At 36.1% G+C, this 23,178-nt stretch overlaps 1 protein-coding gene across 1 annotated transcript in view; it reads right to left on the reverse strand.

Moving 5' to 3' along the window:
- Positions 1-23,178, reverse strand: part of LOC129365386 (leucine-rich repeat and fibronectin type-III domain-containing protein 2) — a 120,501-nt gene that overhangs the window by 68,785 nt on the left and 28,538 nt on the right. The window contains exon 2 of the mRNA XM_055038558.1: positions 13,478-13,602. The gene's annotated coding sequence lies outside the window, so the exon portion shown is untranslated. The remainder of the gene's footprint in view (positions 1-13,477; positions 13,603-23,178) is intronic.

Below are 23,178 nucleotides of genomic sequence, written 5' to 3' on the forward strand. Positions count from 1 at the left end.
GACTGTACAGTCATACAGAATAAAAAATGAAATGAGATTCCAATGTGTTGTGGCCCAGTTCTGGTTTAGAAATGATCTGTCTGCAACTTAGGTGTTGCATTGAAAATAATAGGCTTAATTAGTTCTGGCATCTATTTAATTCTGGGCAGAAGATACCCAGGCAGAACCAGAACTCACTGGATGAACTAAAAATGGATGAATGGGTGAAAGACTTCAGATACAATTGAATGGCTTCCATCACATTTACTCAATTGGAACATTATTAGAAGATGCACCCTTTTAAATAAATCTGCATTTAATTTGGGAAAATCAGCCTCATTCTAATCCTCCAAAGAATCCCTTTGGTATCTTGCTTTGAAATAAGATAATCAACAGTCTAGAAAACTAAACATTTTCCAAGGGAGGTTTAAAAGGTTTAACAACCATTAGCCTGAACAAGAATTAATTTCTTTAATCCTGCTATAATCATCTAACCTCTCTCCCTGGGAACCATTTTGAAGCCTTTAAGATGGGTTACTTTCATTGATTTTATATAGAAGTAACATATCAATACTGACTTAATTAGACAACGGACACATTAAGTTTTAAACAGCAACTAATTAATCTTATAACAAATGGTCTGCTGCTTTCAGTCCTTTTTCTTTTTGGTCAAAATGAGAATAAATCCCCTGGCAGGCATTGATAACACCGACCTTCATGTTGCACAAAGAGCTCCTGCTCTTTCTGCATTACATCTAATTAACTTCATGAGATCCTACATAAAATATTCCATTAAAAATTCACTAAGCTGTCAGTCAGAGGAATATGACTGAATAGCTTTGCTTCCCTTTGATGAGAGCAGTGATGTTTGTTGGTAACACTGCAGCTTTCCGCCTCCTGAACACTATTCCATCCAGCTGCTGACAGCAAACATAAACAATAACAAGAAAAAAAAAGAGATGCTGAAGCACAAAAATACCAGAACCGCCCCAGAGAGACTTGAATAAAGAATCAGGGTCGCCTCTAAATTTAGCTTTGGAAACAGCACACAGCAAGCATCCTCTGATGATGATGATGATGATGAAGGGAGTGTGAAGTTTGCTCCACATTTGCATGACGTGCGACTTTTGTTTTTTGGCAGTACAATGTATGTATGTGTCAGTTAATTAGATGGGGAGAAAGCAGATCCCTCCATCGCTCGTTTCTTTGATCAATAAAACATGATGGATTTTTGTCAGAAGTACTTGGAAAATATAATTAAATGGATTTCCTTCCATATTTAATGTAATTCTCTCCCAATTGCTGTTTTAATGAACTTTGAGTGCCTTGGTTGAATAGCATTATTTGCTATGAATCACATGTTTTTCTACTCTTGGTGATGAGTTGTGTAAACACAATTTACTTGCTACTAGTTATAAAACTGCTACTTTCTCAGGACCAACTCTTTGCCAGCAAAAGAGTTATGAGCAGGAACAGCTAAAAATATACACTTTCTAAATATATTTGATACTTACTAAAAATGCAAAGTTGGTCTAGCAGATGCAATTACATAATGCACTTAAAATTTTGACCTAACAGTGATGCTGTTGTAGATTTGCTGCTGGGTAGCAGATACAAAATAACAGCTGCAATAAAGTAGCCTTAGACAAAAGGAAATACATGCCTATCAGTATTTAAAGACATTTAAAATTTGGCTTAAAGTTTTAAATACATTGTTTGTGCTGTATTAGACTTGTCCGTATTAGTATGTCTTATCTCATAGCACAGATGCTAATCATTAGTACTTATTACGTTTCTACACAGTCATCAGCATTGTGATAGTGGACTTGAAAAAGTAAAAAAATAAATAAAAAAAATGAATATAATCAGAAAAAAGTATCTGTGCAATGCATCCAAAACACCAAGGGTGACAATAGGTTTCTGATTTGTCTCTTTAAGACAGAGCATTTATCACGACCACCTGGAGACACCCAAACACCAAAAACAAAGCAAATAATCTTTAAATCACTGCTAAGCCTGTTCCAGTCATTTGCTTCACTATCAGTTCAGTTTCAACAGCTGTCTCTACGGAGCTCATCCCATTCCTCCTTGCAGATCCTCTCATATCACCTCAGATTAGATGGGAAGCCTCTTTGAGAAGTCTTTTTTTAGCCATCTTCTGGGTTAAAATGTGGGCCAAAGTTCAGTTACACACACACACGCACGCAGTCACACATAGCACTGCACTGTCTGCACGCTTCAGGTCATCTTTGTCCTGAAAGATGCCCCTGTGCCAAGTGGCCGTAATCTCTGTGAAGCTTGTATTCTTCCAACACCTCTTTGTGTTTGTCTACAGTCATTTTTTTTACACTTTGCTGCTGCTGAAAAGGGCCCCCAAAGCAGAATGTTTTCCTCAGGGGTCTTTGGAGTGCTGCTCTGAATTTCATTTTTTTACTTCACACAGTGTGAAATGTAACATATTATACAAACTACAGAACAACAATCCACGTTCAATCTATCACAACACACAATAAACAGAACTTTCTGGCAAACAGTCTAACCATCTGTAAATACTCATATTTTTACTCTACTGTAATATCTCCATAGAAAAAAACTACATGTTTATGCATTATGTAATTTACTGTCTTTATCATACTCCTGTCATCTAATGGTAATTTGTTGTTTATCAAACTTAAGGATGTAATTTTCTGAAGTTAAGAGCGGAAATGTTCCATTTCCATGCTGAAAGCTCTCTATCTACAAAAGCTTAATTTAAGACAATTTCACACTAATCATACTTAAATTAAATGAAGGACTCACTAAAGTGACTGACTTTCAGTTTGCTGTCGACATGACTTTATTTTATGAATCCTGAGCAATTCCATATCTAGTTTGGTGACATAAAGTTTTAATGTCCAGTTTGTATCAGGAGATTTGATTGAGTGATTCTCACCTTGCTTTTCTATTTTCTTTTTGCTGGCATACAGATGTTCATTTTCATTTCTGAATGATAACGCGGGACTGTAAAGTTGTTTTAAACCACTTTTTATTTTCCTTCACGCTACAATTAGCATTTTCATCTAAACATGCTAATTGTAGCATATTTAGAATTGCAATGTTAGTACGAGGGCCCTATTTTCTGTTGAATGATGCAATCTGACAGGGTTCTGGTAAGAAAGCTCAAATCACTTTTAATTTTTTTTTGCTAAGTTGGTGAACACTGAAAATTATAAGCAACCAAATTCAAAGAAAAATTACTGAAAGGAAAACTAGACAACTGATGCTACACCACTTCACTTTCTTTAAAGAAAAATATGAGTAGATTAAAAATAGTATAAGATGTTTGCACAACACAAATGTTGCTGAAGGTGACTTTGAGAATTATGACTCTCAAAGTCATAATTCTTTGAGAGTGGCTGTCCGATCAGCTGTTCCTCAAAACCCAACCAAAGTGGCTCTGTTGGCTTCACAATGTTTTGGGTCTGTTACTACTGTATCCACACTGATTTACATAACAAATATTACTCAAGGTATTTTTTACACAAGGCAGGAAAAAAATGGCAGTTTTAAACAAAGTCTTACTCTTCCAGGAATATAGAAAGTGAAGTAAACTAAAGGTGAACGCCATAAAGTCTGACAGTGAAATAAAGGAAACATCCAAGCTGGTTTTCTATCCCTTATCAATACTTTTTAATCAAGACCTCATTTTCTCCTATCTCCTTCCATTGTTATGATTATAAAACTTCTACCTCACACACATAAAAGGTTGACTCAGGTGTGTCGTTCTCTGGCTTGATAAAGAGTAATGTTGAGCTAGGGGCTGAAATACTTTCAGAAAACAAAAATCCAACTAGCTTTGCTCAAAATACTGAAAGAAAATATGTATTAATGTGAAACAACACACATGGATATATTTAATTGGTTTACACTGAATATTTTCCTCCTTTTGGAACTATTTTAGAGCTGAAAATCACACTCCACGCACAGCAGCTATGGAAATCTAAACTTTACAGAAGAAGTAGTCATTAGAGGAGTAGTGGACACCACAAAAGTTTCAAACCCTTTTTACCTGGCTGTATATTTGTCTTAAAGAATTTGATGAAAATCATTCACAGGTTTGATGTGTAATTATATTGCTCCGATAGATCTTTTGTCGAATCAATTTCCTTTTAATCAGGATGCAGAAATGCAATGCAACGTTTCAAAGTCAGAATCTACATTCTGGGAATACACATGCAGACATCACAATGATTGTGTTACTGTGTCCAAATGTCACTGGTAATTGCCAGCAATTACCAGTGACAATGCTTTATACCATTGTCTGGAAATTGTTGGTGTTTTCAGTTTCAAATGATGGTTGGAAAAAAGTTGTATATTTAGCTGTGACGTCATTGTTTCGCAAAGAACATATCCCTCAATACTCAGCTATGCACCATCTTATAGCTTTTGTTCTCAAAGTTGTACATAATTTTGGATATTTGAAATGTGATATTGTGTAGCTATAGGTGCACAGAGGCTGTAGGATCAGCTGCCAGCCAATTTTCCAAGATCCATGACGAAGGGAGACTTGGGTGGATACCAATAATTTTCTGCTCTGCTTCACATTTCTGTTTAGCAAGTGGAAAGTTGTAGCTTTATTTATTTTTCTGTCCATTTGTGAATAATTTTGATTAAAATATTCTATAAATGTAAAATATGCAAGATACTTATTTTTAAGGGCTTTTTGTTTACCTTAGTAGAGCTCTAAGTTGAAAAGATTCAATGATATTGGTACACAATGTAATATCTCACTGTTCAGACAAATGTAGAGACTATTACAACGCCTCTGAACATCAAACAAAAAAAGCCTTTAATATCAGTCTACTTATAGGATGAACTCCATTTGGACCGAACTCCTCAGTCTAAATGGCAATTGGAAGAATCATGGGATTCTGTAATACTTGGCCCATAATATCACTGCATTGCAGTGGCTGGAACCATCATTGTCATCTGTACCCCTCACATATTGCTGGGCAACTGCACAACAGTGCCACCCAGCCTCATCCAAACTCACAATGTGACCCCTATCAAACTTCATCCACTGCTGTAATGCTCTCTAAGCTATCACCCAGTCACTCTGTGTTTTCTGTTGAGTAAAAACCTACACAAATTAACCTGACTGAAGTGTGACTCAAAGGAGCAACAAAGTTGTAGCAAATTACACAAAGTCTAACAACTAAAAGACCTCTGGGGTAAAACATTTGCAGCTGACTCTGTTAATTAAAAATACATTGAATAGTTACTTGTTAATAGCCTTGTTATTAAGGAAGAAACACATGCTAAGCAATTTCTAATTTAGTCTCAATTTAAGTGTCTTGTTTGGATATAATAAAGCTAATTAAGAATGCTTTGGACTTTCAGACACCAAGAAGCTCTGAGTTTTTTCTCTTTCTTCTGTTTCTTGTGGGGTTTCTCAGTCTTTTTAATAACAGGATCTAAACCAATCAAATCAACTCATTTTGTTTAAATATTAGCACACAATAAAAACAAAGTTGATTAGACAATTTATTCAGGAGCCCCAGTTGTTAAACACTTATGTACATCAGTGGCTTAAATATAATTAATTATTTTCTCTCTGGCCTGGTGTTAAATTATAATGAGCATCCTAAATTTTGTGGTCTTAATTAGATTTTCTTAACTACTACATAGTTACTGAACACTCGCATGTCAATTAACCTATTTTAACAAGAGCCTCAACTGCACAACTTAAAAAAGTAACTGCACAAGTGAATTAAAAACAGTGCCCAAACAAGTAGCATCAGGCTACCATCAATGACTTCTAATTTTCTGTTTAGTCTTATTGGTTATTGTGGAGAGATTATGGTTGGAATCATTTATGTATCTGCTTCTCATTTCTTATAATTTCATAAAACCCAAAACCATTTTTAAAGTACCTTCATGCAACAGTTGTGTTTGATGCGCCTAAACTTTCATTCAAACTTTGAGAAACTGTTAAGTGCTAAATGTGAGCCAAAAGCACATTCAGGAGGCACAATTGGGTTTCTAGTTCTGGTTGTGAATCAATATTACATAAATATGGAGTACAGATATTACACTCTGTGCCAAGGTTCACCCAACCAGATATGACATTTTTGAAGGTTTTGTTGACATGTGGAAAGGTTATGGATGTATTAATCCCTGTGGAGTGATGGTGGGTAATGTTTTTCTAAACATCATTAAAACATATAGTTTTCTTTGTAGATAATGAGTCTATTTTTTGCTGTGTGAGGAAGTCTACCAGATCTTCCCCTTGTCATGGATCATCTTGAAAATAAATCTTAACATTTAATATTTTTTTATGTTTTGAAAAAGACCTCATTAAATGTCATTGGGCTTAGGAATAATGATTTTAATTTATAATCTATGACAATTCTATTTTTAGAAATATTCGAAAGCATTGATCAGTCAGACTTCAAACTGAGTCTGACTTACAAAAAAATGACTTGTGAACAGGGGATGAAGAAATACTGATTCATGTTTGCATAATTATGAGCTACAGCTCACTTCTCCAGACTGAAGACTAAGCCTAAAGGACACCTAAGGCAGACGTTTGTACATTTTGTACATGACAGTACAGCAGCATCACTTGCTAAAAGTCCAAAGAGATGGTGAATATTTGAAGCTGCTTCGTCGGTGTCCTACCTTGTGTGTTTGTGTATGTGTTTGCTCAGAGACAAATGAAAGCTTTCACTGCTGCTACCATCTTCCTCTCCTTCCTGCGAACAATTTCACACAAACTTTCTGCAGCATCTCTGGGTGTCCCCACCCAGAGATGCTTTCTCCAGGAACTATCTAACCACATGTCGTTGTCTGAGATGAAGTGACCCTAGAGTATGAAATGCCTTCTTCACGCAAGTGAAAAATGCAAGCGATGTGAGGTAGGTGAATAAGGTCGGTCAGATTTGTTTCCCCCCGGGTGGGTGGGTTTAGGAGGTAATGTACCGTACAGGAGATCCTTGACTAAGGTGTTTACGTGGCTCTCGTTTAAAATGCTACATCCCTGAGGCTCATGGCTCTGTTCATCAAGCACATTGACAGTTTTAGGACAAGTTCATAAACAGCTGCTTTAGGATGCTGTGATATTCAAGGATGCCACAGTCTAGAAATTTTCTGATCAAAGCTAAGTCATAGGAGTTTAAAAATGCTGCCTAGAAAACAGCTGCATTTTATACTAAGCAGCACTTTATTTGATTTAGGACATGAAATTGATTTATTTGGTGACACATAAATATGCTATGCTGAGTGCTTCAATGTAAAAGACTTCCTCCCAAAACATACTTCAACAGCATTTCATAAATCCAGGTCAAATCAAGTTATTATCTGTGTATTTTCTGGAGCACATCACATTTTAGATGAAAAAAAGCATAAACCAAGTTTTGTTGTAAAGAGCATGAAATACATCACATTTTCTCCCCCCAAAATATTGTCACAATAATGTCATCAGTTCTAGTGAAAAATATATTTTCCTAGACCCAAAATAAATGATTAAATGGCAAATAAAATAGATACAAGACAGTTAATAAAATGGATAAAGACAAAGTGAAGTAATCAAAGAGCCTGAGCTCATTTTAATGTAACACAAACCATTATATAAATGACTTTATACTCACTGACACTGCTGGGGAACAGCACATTGAGATTACTAATTGTTTATTGGCTTTTATTAAAATTTAAATCATAACGTATCATCTGTCTATATAACTGGGTTCTGGTCTGCATGAAGATCTTTATTAGCTTCATCAATAAAATCTGTTAAGAGCGGATATTTTGCAGCTTGGACTTAGTATCAGTTTCTTGACAAAGAAAAGCTGAATAGAAATTACCAAAATGCAAATCTTGCCGCTGTTGAATTTGAAACTTTAAAAAATATACTATATTTCATATCTCAAATTGCACTGCTTTTTTTCAAGTCAGTCTTTTACTGCATGTCTTTCATATGAATATTCAAATTGGTATGTAGACACCATTTTTCATACTTACACCGGGAATCTTGGCAGATGTTTTGTGAAAAATTGTCATTTATTTTTGAACTACCTAAAATAGCTCATTGCCAGTCTTTTAATGACATATATGAAACATGTTGCTTAGATTAAATCCCACCTAAGCATGCAGGGAGATTATTAATCATGTAATGTATTAACAATCTCTGATACAAATGCATACAACTCGGATTACGTAAAACAGAACACAGTGACATATCATACAAATTTATATTTACAGCAGTTCCAAATACAGCGGTTCATTATTTCTAATTAGCTCAACCTTCTGTCCATTTCCTGGTTTAAGGTTAAAGATGTTAATCCAGAGGTTGTGCTGATGTCAATTTATTGAAGAAATGTTCAGAAAACCAGACAGCTGTATGTGAGTAGACTACATATGCCTATTTATACAAACCCATTAAAATATTTTTAAACAAACATAGCAAACCAGAGGACAGCAGCTCCATGTGTTTGACCAAGACTAGACAATAACATATTACATCATTAAAAAAATCTATTAATCTTAATTTTGGTAGCAGCATTTTGATGGTATTATTTTAATTTGCCTTAAACTGCATAACTCCATGAATCCATCTTGGTTTCATATTGGTGGTGGAGCTGGTGGTGTACTGGTACAGGTGATATTTTCAGAGAAAACTCTGGGCACTTGGATGCATTAATGGTGGTCATTTGATGCCAAAATCTGACTGTTACCTCTGGTAGGAATATGGACCATACCACAAACCCTAAATCATCTAAAACTGGTATTCTGAATTTGATCATGGTTACTATGCTCTAAAGCACAGGTGTCGAACTCCAGACCTGGAAGGCCACTGCCCTGCAACTTTTAGATGTGCCTCTGTTGCACCACACCTGAATATAATAAATAGGTCATTAGCAATGCTCTGGAGAATTGATCTACACAAGTAGGTAATTAAACCATTTCATTCCAGTCTTTTGTACCTGTGGCACATCGAAAAACTGCAGGACAGAGGACTGGACTTTGACACCCCTGCTCTAAGGGTATCCATAGTCACTAGATTTCAATCTAAAGGAGGACCTTTGGAGAAAGGTGAAACAAGAAATTCACATCTTGGGTTTGCAGCAGACTAATCTGATGTAACTGCACAATGACGTCGACATGGACCAAAATGTCTAAGAAGAAAAGAAGTTCTGAAGACAAGAGGTGATCCAGCCCAATGGATGACCACCGCTGGGGAATGTGTATCTTAAATTTTCCATTAGTTTACTCAGAAATGCTGAGATGACCAGAATTACAGTAATCTAAGTGCAATTCACAAAGCAAAACTAAACATAAACTAAACAAAACCAAAACGCACAAAATACTCATAACTAAAGTAGAATAGATAGAAGTCCCAGAGGCACAATTTGTATCCAGCCTGTCTTTTGCTGATCCTGTTCAATGGAACATCCATCTTGAAAGATGTTTGTATTACCTTCCACTATCACCACTGTTTGGTGGAATATTTTACAATGTATAGAGCCTAAAGCAAACAGCAGGGGCCCTCACCTCATCTTCAGATACCATGATCTCCATGAGAGTTCCCTGAATTTCCTATAAAGTAAGGGAAATTGCTGGGAGAGCAGTGATGTGGAACTAAAGGGAAATGCGAGAGATGAAATAAAGAACAAAAAAACAACGAGGGAGGGAAAATGGATAAAAAGAGGGAAAAAAACAATTACTAAACATTTATGACGTGTATAGAAGTGGGATGAGAGATAAAAATGAGATTTTGTGGCAACTGATATGACAAAGTCCTGAGAGAATCTCTCCTATTAGAGTTTGCATGTTTTGCCTATGAAAAGTATCCCTTGGATGTTTTACCCTTTTTGTTGCATCTAAAAATCAACCTTGTTCAACAAAAGTTTACTTTTTTGTCAAAAAAATTGGCAATCGATTCTGCCTTGCAAAATGTTCCGAGTCTGTCATGTTGCATGGGGGTCAGATGTGAACAGCCGTTTTCAGTCCACCCGTTAAGTTCTATTGGCTTAAGGTCTGGGCTTTGACTGTGCCTTTCTGGAAAACAAATGTTCTCTGAAACTGTAGTTCTCTTGCAGATTGAAACAGTTTGTCCTTCTTGATTCCCTGTAGTTTCCTGGATCCATTGTGCCTTTACAAGCCTTCCATTGCCTAGAAGCACCCCGATTCAATGATGCTGTCACCACCATGCTTCATAGTGGAATCTTGTGCTTTTAGTGATGTGCAATGCTTGGTGATTCCCAATCATAGCATCCTGTCTGATGGCCAAAAAGGCTCAGATGTTTCTGTCTGAACTTTCTTCCACTTGGCCATGGAGTCGCCATGAGACTTGATGTGAGTTTTCTTCAGCAGCGCCTTTATCATTGACTCTCACCCTTAATGCCTTGACTGGTGAAAAACCTTTGCAGTACTTGTTCTTGTATCCATAGTTTCTTCCATCTCAGCTGCTGAACTTGTAACTTCTTCAGTACAGTCATAGGTAACTTGGTGACCTATCTCACTACTCTCCTTGCATGGGAGCTAATAGTCTGCAGCTCTTTCTCAGTGAGCAGCAACAACCTCACTCACTGAGGAAACCATGCCAATGTGTAAGTCTTTCATGACAGCACATGCTCAACACGCACACAGTTGTAACATGAAAGTGACATTCCTCCTGCTTTGTCCAAAATCAACTTCTATTTTTTCTATCAACTTTCTGCTTAAGCTTGTGACGCTTAACAAGCTCAAATGTGTGATATAGCAGTAGCAGAGGAGGACACAAAGGACATGAGGAAGAAAACAAGGAAGAGAGAAGTGGGCAGATGAGGATGAGGAGGGAAACGAGAGAAAGGCAGAGCAGAAAAAGAATGTTCACTCGAGGACTGAGGAAAAATAGATGAGAGAAAAGAAGGGTGGAAAATAAAGAGGACATATTTTTTAAAAGCATCTGTCAAGTTATCAGGGTCAGATAAAAGCCTAATTCATATTTTAGTAAATTCATATTTTATTGACATTTCAAGATTTGTTTCTAAAAATCTTGAAACAAAGATTAAAGCACTCAAACTCAACTTGAGTTTGAGGTTAGAGTTTTGATTATTTTCTTGTACGCTGATATCACACAGTAGATAAACTGATGGAAGAAAGACATTTTATATTGCCTAGAGTAGTTTGATATTAGATTGTTGAAGGTATTTTCTTCACAATTTTGGAACTTACTTTCAGCTTCAACTACTTGTGAAGCTATACTTTGATGGACTGTAGTGGAAATTAGAGCAGGGTGCAGGTATATTCTGACAGATGTAATCATAAAGTTGTATTATACCATTGTTGACATTGCTGATTGAACATAAAAAATAATTTCAGGAAGAATATCGACAAATAGAGAATCTTGCCATAACTACTGTTATTAATTTTTAAAAACATTCTTTAACAACCTGAGGGTTCAATCCTGCAAGGCAAGTCAAAAGAGATCTGAAAAGAAAGGGGAGATTTATTTTTCCATGACACCCTCCCAAGGAATTAATATGATTTTTTTTCTGTTTATTGTCTTCCCCCCACCCCCAACAAAAAAAAAAAAAATGAAATGGATTTTTGCCCCTGGTAGGAAGTGTTTTCTTTAACCACATCAAAACAATTTTCTCCAATGTGATGAATCTGCAGTGTTGACGTGTGAAAGAAGATGTCCCGTCATGACTGACACCTTAAAAGCTTTTTGAACAGCATGTCACATAAACCAGACAGACATCCTGGCTATCACCTTTATTATTTTTCCATTGACTAAAACCTGCAGCACTCCAGCATGCTCGCTGCAGTAACACAAGCTGGCAGCATTTAATCTGCTAATGCAATTAGCCCAGTTTTCAACGAGACACAGATCTATAGGGAAGCAATTAAAATCCAAATTCTTCTCAGAGTGTGGACTTCACAGGGAAAAAAACCCTTTGACAATAAAGTGTTTGTTTTGGAGAGTTGATAAGTGATTTTAATGTTTTGGATAAAGACAATGCTAAGGAGGGAAATGGAGAACAGTAGGAAGGACAGGAGAAGAAAGTGAGAATGGGGAAGAGAAGGAAGGCGAAAATACAAGGAGGTTGAAAAAGAAAAGAAAACAAACTCAAACGAAGAAGGAAGACAAAGGAGCCTCACAGGACTGGAAAAATATATATATATATATATATGAAAATCAGAAGCAGAAGGCTTCAATAAGAGAAGTAAAAGCAAAGCTTTCCAAGTTCATTGCTGTCAACTTCATCGACAGCAGCTGAACTTGACATCACAGCGCTTGTCTTGCACAAGTTAGCTTTTACAGGCATCTGTACGGCCAAACAAACTCTACCTTAGTAGTGCTGTAGCGATACATCTAGATCACCATAGAAATGCAACATGATATGGAGTTTAGCACAATAATATAAGAAATTAACAATATTTCTATGAAACAAGAAAATGCTCTGAAGATTTACTGGTTAAACAATTTCAACATTGTTGAATAATCTAATCCAGATTTGACTATCTATGAAATGTTTTTTTTTTTTTTTCTTATCAAGAGAAATAATTCAACCTTAAATTTAAAGACTTTAATCAGCAAACTAGAAGTAAGAAAGGATAAAATGATGATGAAAATCAAATTAGTTATATGTACCAAGTAAAAACAGTAAATTATGAAAAAGTAGATAACAATAGAACCAATAAAATTATGTACTAATATCACAGTCCAGGATGTATTTAAATACTGAAAATCAAAGGATTGTATTGAAGAGTTTTTTTTGTGGGGGACATGAATTAGCTAAAAATTAATTAGGCAAATTGATAGACCTGGTATTATATGAATTTTCAAAGACTTTTTAAAAAATGTTCAAGGTTCTACATGTTGAATCTTTTGCCTAAAATGTAGATCATATCTGAATGCATCTACTGAAACAGAGTAATTAATCTGGTTTTATGATGCAAAGACTGCAAATCTGAGTCATTAAAATGTTTGTTTTTATGGTTGCAAGCCTTTTTAATGAACCAGCCTTTAATTGGACAAAGTATTTTAATTTTCAATATTTTTAATAGAGAAAATGTTTTCACACACTCATTTTTGAGATACAAATTGCCTTTTTGAATGAATTAAATCTGCATTAAAAGTTTCCAAAATAAAGTAAAGCTCTATGTTCTTCTGATCTGATCTTATTTGTGCATGTACTGTTCACATAGTTTCACATGATGCAGTTTTTAGGCTTTATTTTAGTCTTTTACAGGAGTTAAGGCTGGAAGACAAAAGTGGTAGCAAGACGATTAAAAACATTGATTAGAAAACATAAAGAAAAGGAGGAAGAAATGAGCAAAAGATAAATAGTGAAAAAGAGCAGTGATAAAGTATGAGAGGTAAATGCAAAAAGCGTATTCTCCTGTTTCTGTTCTTGTGCGTGACAGGGGCTGCTACTAAGATATTATCATCCTAATTCTTTACACAAACAACTAGCAGAAAGAGGGAAGCCTTCTCAGTCTGTTTAAACAAAGACAAACTTTGTTCACTGACCTTGAATTTCTCCTTTGGGCAACAGTGAGTCACAGGTCCTCCTCCCCCTGCAGATGAATGCTACAATATTTGTGTGTGTTTGTGCCAGGGAAGACGTCCTCCACCTCATCCGCTCAATCTTTTACCTGCAGGAAGACAACGGAGGACACAAGGGATGAGAAATGGCACTACTCTGACATTTTTGTGATGCCTTATCTTTTTATTTAGAAAGAAAGAATAGGAAGGCTTCTTTTAGCCTTGCAAATATCTGCAGTTCAAATAGTGGATATATGTTTACCTCAGGCAGTATTTGCAGATTTTATTTATTTATTTATTTATTTTTTTGCTCTACATGCTTCTTGTTTTGAATGTGTTTCTGCAAGCTTTCTCAAATCGCAAAGGCCTGAACTTCCAGAAAATGTAAATCATAAACCATTGACACTGGGTGTCTATCCAAGTTGAAAACACATCAATCTTTGTTTTGCATCTGTTAAAATTTGGTGTCAAATGTCCTTCACATAATTCAAATTCATATTTCAGCATCAAGAAGGAGACAAAAAGTTATTTCTTGCGACATGATAGACCAACAAAACCAATATTCTTTTAGAATTGAATTAAAGGGGCAGTGCCATTTTATAGGACAGGAAAGTAACCATGTCACCTTCAGTTATGAAAATGCTGTGTCAAACATGATTTAGAATAAAGTTGACTTCATAATTGAATGCCTTGAAATTGGGCCTTATGTCCGAGCTTATATGGAATTTCTCATATTATTTTACTCTTTTGTTCTTGTACCACCAGTTAAAGGTTGACTGGGTTTATGTGCATTAAAATCTCTTCCACCAGTGAACCTATTGTTTCCCTCAGCAGTGCCCCATCATCCAGATTTGGGTCGACTTAAACTGAAGTCACACATTTATCACTCTGGCCTTGTAAATAGCTTCAGCATTTTTCTAGGCAGGTGCCGACAACTTACATAACTCAACACGAAGCCGGACTCAGTTTGAGCTAAGTGCCGTGCCAATTACAGCATGACACCCCCATCCATACATATTCTCAAGGATATTAATAATTTATGATACATGCCTTTATTGATTTTGAGCCATCTCCTTGGCTTTACTTTGCTAAAGTTAGGTCTTATGGTTGAATTTTTTTTGATAGCGTCTTCACTGAAATCTCATTTCTTCCAATTAAGAAAAAAAAAACATTACACAATGAAAGCTGGTATTGAAAATATGTCGATATGTAAAGTTTTTCTAAAAGTATCAACTTTATATTCACTGATCACATGTAACATTAAGCCTAATATGCCTAATATGCTTTGAGACATGGAAGCCACGACACTGATGAAGATGTTCGGAGCAGATCCTTAAAGTCCAATGTCCCAAGGTGGAAGCTCTATTGATTGGACTTGTTTGTTAAGTACAATCCAACATTTATTTGGATGTCATCACAAAACCAATAAAATGAAGATTGGCTCCTTAAAATATCTCACCTAACAATTTGCAACGTCGGGAAAACAGTGTTTTTCACTTAACTTGTCAGTGGTCATAATTTTATGTCAGATGAACATACTCATCATTCTCCCAAAAGAGTATATCCACAAATTATATAGATTCTAAGGGTGTGGCAGTTTTTAGTTTTTAGTTTTCCTTTAAAAGCTGAGGTTTACCAGTCTTGTTTTGGAGTTATATGCTTTTAATTAATTTGCTTTATGCAATTTGTAAATATGTGCTTTATTCTGTGTTATATTTAACACGTTCATCTACAAAACCTCACTTATTTGGTGAAATAATAAAGATAAAATAAGAGTTAAATTTCTATTTTAGGATTCCCTTCAGCCAAATTTTTCAAACAGAAACCTAATTATTTAACCTGAAAAAGCCTCTTTTGATTCTAGTTTCAATTCCAAATTTACTGTCAAATTAAGTTTTATATATATATATTATATATATATATATTATATATATATATATATATATATATAGAAACTAGAGAAATACCAGGGCCTCAGGGAGGAACTGGAGAGGGCCTGGAAGGTGAAGACCACAGTGGTGCCTGTGGTCATCGGTGCCCTCGGGGCAGTAACCCCCAAACTGGAGCAGTGGCTACAACAGATCCCAGGAACAACATCAGACATCTCAGTCCAGAAATGTGCAGTCCTTGGCACAGCCAAGATACTGCGCAGAACCCTCAAGCTCCCAGGCCTCTGGTAGAGGACCCGAGCTCAGAGGATAAGAACCACCCGCGGTGGGTGAGAAGGGAATTTTTTTTATATATATATATATATATATATATATATATATATATATATATATATATATTATATATATATATATATATATATATAACTCAGCATTAAATTGAGCCTTTCACCTACTCTTGACTCATAAATTTACACTTAACATGATACCCTCCAAATGATTTTAATCCAACACTATCAAATTGTTGCTAATTAAAAAGGAAAGCCCTTGACGCGCTTCACTTTCCTGCTGCCTTCAGCTTTCACTGCACAAACACTGCAATGTTGAAACATGATGAAAGGTTAACGAGGGGTGGTTTGTTTTCCAATGCATCACCAATTAAGACAAGTCAGCATTTATTTGTCCTGTAATGAATCATGGCAAAAAGCTCCGCAAAGTGGATCATTTTAAGCTATCCATTGGCAGTGGATATTGAAAAAAAAAAAAAAAAAAAAAAAACAGCGTTCCTTCTGTCTTTGACAGCTGCCTCAGTCATTCACTGCAAAAAAAACAAAAACAAAAAAACACTTGATGTCATTACTGAATGTTTACAGAAATAATTTCAAGAGGGATAGAAACCTTGACATTGTTTGTCAAATGGGTAAAGATGTCATTATTCCGCATGATTCACCAGTTTCCATACCTGCCGTGAGTTATTACTTCAGTTTCCAACCTGCGGCCTTTTCAAATCTGAGGTTCTAAAAAAATGCAGCAAAATAAAACGACAACATGTGACATGTGACAGTGTGCCTTATCTGCTCAGAATTACATGCATAGATTGCCTGTATGTTATTTTGCATTGGAGACTTAAAATGTGTTTGCCTACATTTCCACTGGGAACATGCAATTGAAAACAAACATATCAGCTTGAGTCCACCCCCTGCTCTGTCTTATATTTTCTACTCAAGTGCCTGTCTCTCTGATGCCTTATTTGAGTCACCTTTCTGTGTTTGCTTCAGTAGATTGTTCTGCAGCTCCATTAGCAAAAAAAAGTTGTGCTCAGACTCTGGCAGGTTGACACCAACTCTCAGTGAAATACTACCTACAGCCAAGTCCAGAAGGTTATTAGTAATATTTCTATAGAGAAAAACAAACTCTTTGAAATTGGATGAGACGTATACAAATTCAATGTATAAAAATGTGAATGAAAGTCCATAGTTGATCAGATTCACAGTCAGAGAACCATCACAAGATTACCAATGTCATTAAAACCTGCCATATTTAAATGTTAGTGCTGCATCATGCAAACACTGCATTAGTATCCTGCAGAAATATCCAGTGATAATAAGAGGATTTTGTGAATGCTGTACAGAGTGCTGACCATAATTGCCAGAGCACTGTATTCATCAACCCCACTGCAGTCTGGAGTTGGAAGCTGTTTTAAGATGATTTATTCTCAGATTTATTCTCTTGGTCATATTACCAAGACAGGGTCAACAAACAACTACAAATGACATTTGTAATTCCAGCTGGAATTAGTGATATTGAGTCGTACTCAGGCTAACTAAACTAGAAATGTCCCTTTATAACTGCAGTTATACATTTTACAGGTTTTTACAAATCTTCAGAAGGATTGCTGAAAAGTGTAGAGTCCTCTTTCTCTGACCCACTTTGGCCAGTTGTTGGCCTCTTTAACACAGTCACCAGCACCTGATAGCTTTTCTCTGAGAATTCTCAATCAGGCATGAAAGAAAGTTTTATAGACAGGTACCCCGGCTGTACATAATCAAAATTCAGTTAATTCACTATTGGTTCCCAAAATTAATATACTTGGAAAAACAAATTTTTCATAATTTCATTTATAGGCCACACAAAATGTTATATAGTGTCATTACGCTTAAATTAATAAAAAAAAAAAAATAACTAAAACAAAAAAATGCTGCTGAGCAACAAAACGTATTTGCCACCATCCAGGTTTTCTGTTTATGTGTGATACAGAAATATTTCAGCTTATCAAACCATTTTGAAGATCAGCTATCATGATAAAAAAGCAACCCCAGAGCCTAACAATATAAATATTGGCTCAGCAGTGGTTTTGGCTTTGAGACTCCTTGAAGGATGGCGTTTTGCCTTCCTGCTGATCTGGGCACACATCTTGACTGTGGAAAGTGAGGCCTGCAGAACTTAAGATGCTGGTGTGTACCCAGTGGAAGTGTACACTTAAAAAAAATCTGAATTGCTTTTTCTTTTATCTATTTGTGAATTATTGTTTTCACTGTGACTTGCAGGAGTACCAAAGCTTTTGATAGTGTAACCACTTTCCAGACACTGTAGATTTAGAGCATAATATGTTTCCTTTGGAGGTTTTTTAGTCTCCAGTTCAGGCTATTTATTTCTGCAAATCAGGCAGTAGTGAGCCCTAGGTGTGACAAGTGAAAATGAACTCAACTTTCCAAAAAATATTTCAGTATTTAACAAGGGAAAGAAATTAAATTGTTTTTAGATATTAGGCCAGGATTGTTTGACCAGCTTTCACCCCTTAATGACTAGAAACATCATTTGAAAATTGCTTTTTGTTTTTACTCAGAGCACTCAGTTTGATGTTGACATTTGGTGATTTAAAAATATTTAAGTGTGACAGAAAAGGAAAAATAAATGTCAGCAATAACTCCTTCAAAGTTCACTTTGACTATTCATTCACAAAAAATTCTGAGTAAATATTGATAAAAAAAAAAAAGAAATTTAATTTCAAATATTTGGGGACAGCAGCCTCTACATAACATATTATCAGTTTGGCACTCTGTGGTTCGAGCATGTCTAACACTTTCTGTATACCAAATATGTAAGCACGTAGGCGCGTGGATTAAACATTTATAATAGCACCCAGGCTAGCTAAGCTTTGTCACTGAGCAGATTTACCTTGCTGTTAAGCTTCTTATGGCACCTGTCAGCCCCCTTTTCAGCCTGACAATTGTGAGGACATAAAATTCATTTTCATTTACAACAATTTAGTTCATTTACAGCAGAAGGGACACTCAGGGGAAACATTTCTGTGCCAGATAGGGAGCTGTAGCAGTCGTCTACTTTAGGTGAAGACTATAAAGTCATAAAATATTAAAGATGAAGCAATAAAGATTTCATATTAGAGTCTCAAAAGACATTGCGTTCATTCACTCTCATGAAAATAAAAATCCAAGCCAGTCAAATGAGCCACACTGTGACTGTGATATACTGACACAAAAGCCCTCAGGTGTAAAAGAGCTCATCTCAGTCTCACTTCTCACAATCTACTGACGTCAAAATGCTCCTCTGAGCAAATTGTAAACACTGACTTAACACAGGATGAAACATTTATGAATAGCTGGTGCTTTTGAAATGCTTGGTAAAACTCAGACAACTTGTCCCTGACCCATCTGAGCATGGCAGATACAGCAGCTTATGGTTTTATTGCGTTGCCGGACGCTCTTGATCAAAGTTACGCTGCCATGAGGAGGTTTTAATGCTCCCCTACCAAGCCTCCTATGCACATGGATGATGATTCATGCAGGTTTTAATGTGATTTTCATGTTCTGCTCATCAGCATTACCTGACAAAAAGCCTGTGGACTCATACAGAGACATGGAGACTGCGAGCACAGAGCATATCTCAGAACTCCAAGCATTTACACATATCAGAGCAGAGAATGGCTGCTTCTATAGGCAATTTGGAAGAAGAATTTGTTATTTATATGGCAGTAGCAAAGTGAGGGTCAAACCTCTGACAGTGCAAAACATTGATCTTCCACTGGTAAACATAAGCCTAAAGTATGAGCATGTTATAGTGGTTGAACGCAGCGTGTTTACCGTCTTCTTATCTGATCAACTCCAGCAACAAAGTGACACAAAATAAGCATCCACAGACAACTCTTAACCTCCCAGTGTCACTCCGGAAAAATAGCAAGAGAGTAATGAAGAGAAAACAACTCCTTTGGTTAAATCAAATGCAGACGTCGAAGAATCGGTTCCCCTGCACAGACGGGCAGACGCACAAACAAAGCCAAAACATGTAATGTCTGTCACTGGGAGCATTTTGTCTGAGTTGTTGATGTCCCTTTTTTTTTTTTTTTTGCTCTTAATTATCAGCCAGAGCAGTGATTAAACGATACGCAAGACTACTTCCCACAATTAGCATTTTGTATACCACGCAATCAGCAATTGTAAACAAGACAGAAATATACAGGGGTGTGATAATGCAGCCCTATGATTAAATAAGTGCTGTTAAAACAACATGAACAACAACAATGGACACACGGGCTACAATCAATGCTTTTGTTATCTTCTGCTAACATTATAGAAGAAGCACTTGTTCTTCCTACAGTTATAACACACACAGTTAAGTGACACATTTGGAAGATATTTCAGATTTCAGACATGAAACTACTCAGAATTTTACATTTCAGAGGGAACTTGGGATGGTGCATTGATCTTGTTATAATAACTGGGGCTGCATATTTTTTTTAGGAAAACATGTAACATGATTAACCCACATTTTTCTCACTCTTATTTTTCTGAGATCCCTACAATTTTGTGAGCTTTTGCATGCTCATCACTAGAATCTATGCCAAGAGAGAAACTGGAGGCAGTGAAAACCCATCCATGTGGCCAAATGTTGCTGGTATGCAAAACTGAACATGGATCCTAAAATAAAAGGGCCCATCAATGATTGTCTTCAAGAAGAATCATCTGGTGGTGACATTTCACTGGCTGAGATGTATTATATTATGCAGCTTTAGTTAAAGTAGAAATAATTTATATTAGTATTAGTCTCAACATTTTTAACGCAATGATCAAAGTGTGTGGGACATTTTTAACATTTATGGCTTTAGATTTCTGTTTTAATAGAAATCTAAAGCCATTTCTATTAAAACAGCAGAGAATGAAACTGATCAAACTTGATGAACACCGTGCAAAAGTGTCATAGCAACAACAAAAATGCCTACGTCAAGCTACTAGGTCTAAGCAAAAATATGTTCCATGTCAATTAGTTTAGCTAACAATCAGTTTTACTTAAGAATATACTCTTTGGCCTTATTTTTATTGCGTACATCTGGCTATACAGCACTAATTTTATGAGTCATTTACCATTTCTGATACCACAAGGTATCAGAAATCTTCCTCAGAGACTTTGACATGACATTATTGAACAGTTGCAGCAGACTTGTTGGCCCCACATCAATGATGGCTCTCCTGTTCTACCACATCCTAAAGAGGCCCTAATTGATTTACATCTGGTGACTCCTTAGGCCATTGGAGAACATTACATCATTTTTATATTCAGGAAATCCATTTGAAATGATTTTCAGCTTTGCAACACGGAGAACTATCCTGCTGGAAGTAGCCATGAGAAGATGGGTCCTCTGGGGTCATAAAGGGATAGAAAAGTAAAAAAGTAGTGAATTGGTACTAGAGTGACAATGACTAAGCCAAGAAAATATCCCCGACATCATCATACTGTCATCAGCAAACTGAAATGGTAATAACACTACTCATCAAAACAAATAATGTTTTGATGAGATGGTTTTTGTCTTGTATTCTCGCCGACTTACTCTTAGCTGACAGGGGTTACACCTGGTACAGCCACACTTAAAGATTTTAATGTGTAGTGCATTCAGAAACAATATCTTACAAACTTTGGTTGTAATTAAGATCAGAATAGCTTTATAGGCCAACGTTTTATCCACAGTTAGTGGAACCAACCTACCCATTATACTCCAACTTCACCAACACATTTCTGTCCACACTGTCATCATCAGTTGGAAATTTCCTTCTTTTCATACCACTTTCTGTCAACCCAGGAGGGTTGTGAATGAACATTCCAGTAGATCACTGGTTTCTGAAATATTCCGAACAACCCATCTTGCACCAAAAAGCAAAGCCACTGAAGAGCTTTTGCTCACCCATTTTCATATCTAGAGCAAATTAAAACAAAGATGCCAGAATGTATTGGGTTGTTACCGTTCATCTGTTTGCCTGATTTGCTGTTTCCGTTGTGAAAAAATTGTACCTATAAAGTGACCCGGTAGATGTACTTGTATAAATAAGCAGCTTATAATTTACTGTATGGAGGCTGAATTATGTGAAACCATCTATTATTAATGATGATTATCGATGCACCAATGCATACATCACTTTAATGCTGCTTTTTATTACCTTAATTTGCAATTGGATTATTTAATGCATTTAAACTGCAGTAAATCCTTAAGAGCTGGAGTCTCGCATCTTCTGTAGTCACCATTCATTTTAATTGAGTGTGTGATTACCAGGTTTCTGTAGAACTTCACTGCAAGCTAAGTCAATAATTCAACTGTCTGAATTGGGATGTTGGGGCAGGAGCACGTCATAGGTCTACAGGACATCAACACTTGTTGGAGTTGCCCATCCTAGCTTTCCACTGAATGGATGTCTAAATTCGGAAATAGATTCTGCTTAAACCTGAATCATGCTGTAGCTGTTAAAGACATATAAGAAAATATTTCTTATATTAACTCATATTATCTTCTTTCTTAGTCATGCTCTTAACAGCATAAATGCTGTTTTGAAAGTGAGTGCCAACATATTACAGTGGATGCTCAATGAATCTGTATTAGAACTGCTTTGGTTGCACAGTCTTCAAACTGAGTCCACACAAAGCTGAATTTAGTCACTTAACCTCATACTTTGCTGCAGTTCATTGGCTTCTTAACTTTGGTTCTCGCTGAGTCTTGAGAATTGTTAGCAGACTATCTGCAGAAATTGTTTTAATTTGTCTCCCTGACTGCTGGCTGTGTATTTGGCAGGACAGGTGCAGCTACATTTACCCTAAAAAAAGTACACAACCATGAAAAAAAAAAAAGTTGCTTCCAATAAAAAGCAAGCATTGCAAACCTGGTAAATGCCCTCATGCAGCATCCCCAGTAAGTTTTGCATATACACCAAACAAATATAGGAATAAAAATAATCCCCTGCTCACTGCGAGGAGCTCACTAACACATTACTGACGCATCGCATGAAACAGATCAATAGGATCCAGAAACATGAGGTCAACCTGTCGTTTACATTGTGAATGATCCAAGTTTAGCTGGATTAGCTGTGACTTTATTCGGATGAAAAAGTGTTGCAACCCTGAAATCCTTTAATCCATAGGGAGGAAAAACCTTAACTCACCCAACAGCAGGAAATGTTGGATTAAGGTTTTGACTGAAAAGTTTAGGAGAAATTGTGTCAAAAGTTTCCCTTGCAGTTTTAGTCATTATTTACAGCTTTCGTGGAATTATAAAACATTGAGTGATCCAAATTCATCTGTAACTGGATATTTTATTTTATTTTTACCATAAAGCTGTCATCAAAATTAGCTGAAATAACCACCTGACCTGTGTGTCATGATGACTTTCACTTTTTTCAATTAATTTCTGAAACAGCCTTTCAATAATATCTATTTTTACTCCTGTCAGCTTTTTTATTCAGCTAAGACATCTTTCTAAGATAAGATCTCTGGTGTCAAAAGCTGAAGAGGAGATGAATA

This window comes from Poeciliopsis prolifica, unplaced genomic scaffold, assembly GCF_027474105.1.
Source record: "Poeciliopsis prolifica strain line A6 unplaced genomic scaffold, Auburn_PproV2 SCAFFOLD013, whole genome shotgun sequence".
NCBI lineage: Eukaryota > Metazoa > Chordata > Actinopteri > Cyprinodontiformes > Poeciliidae > Poeciliopsis > Poeciliopsis prolifica.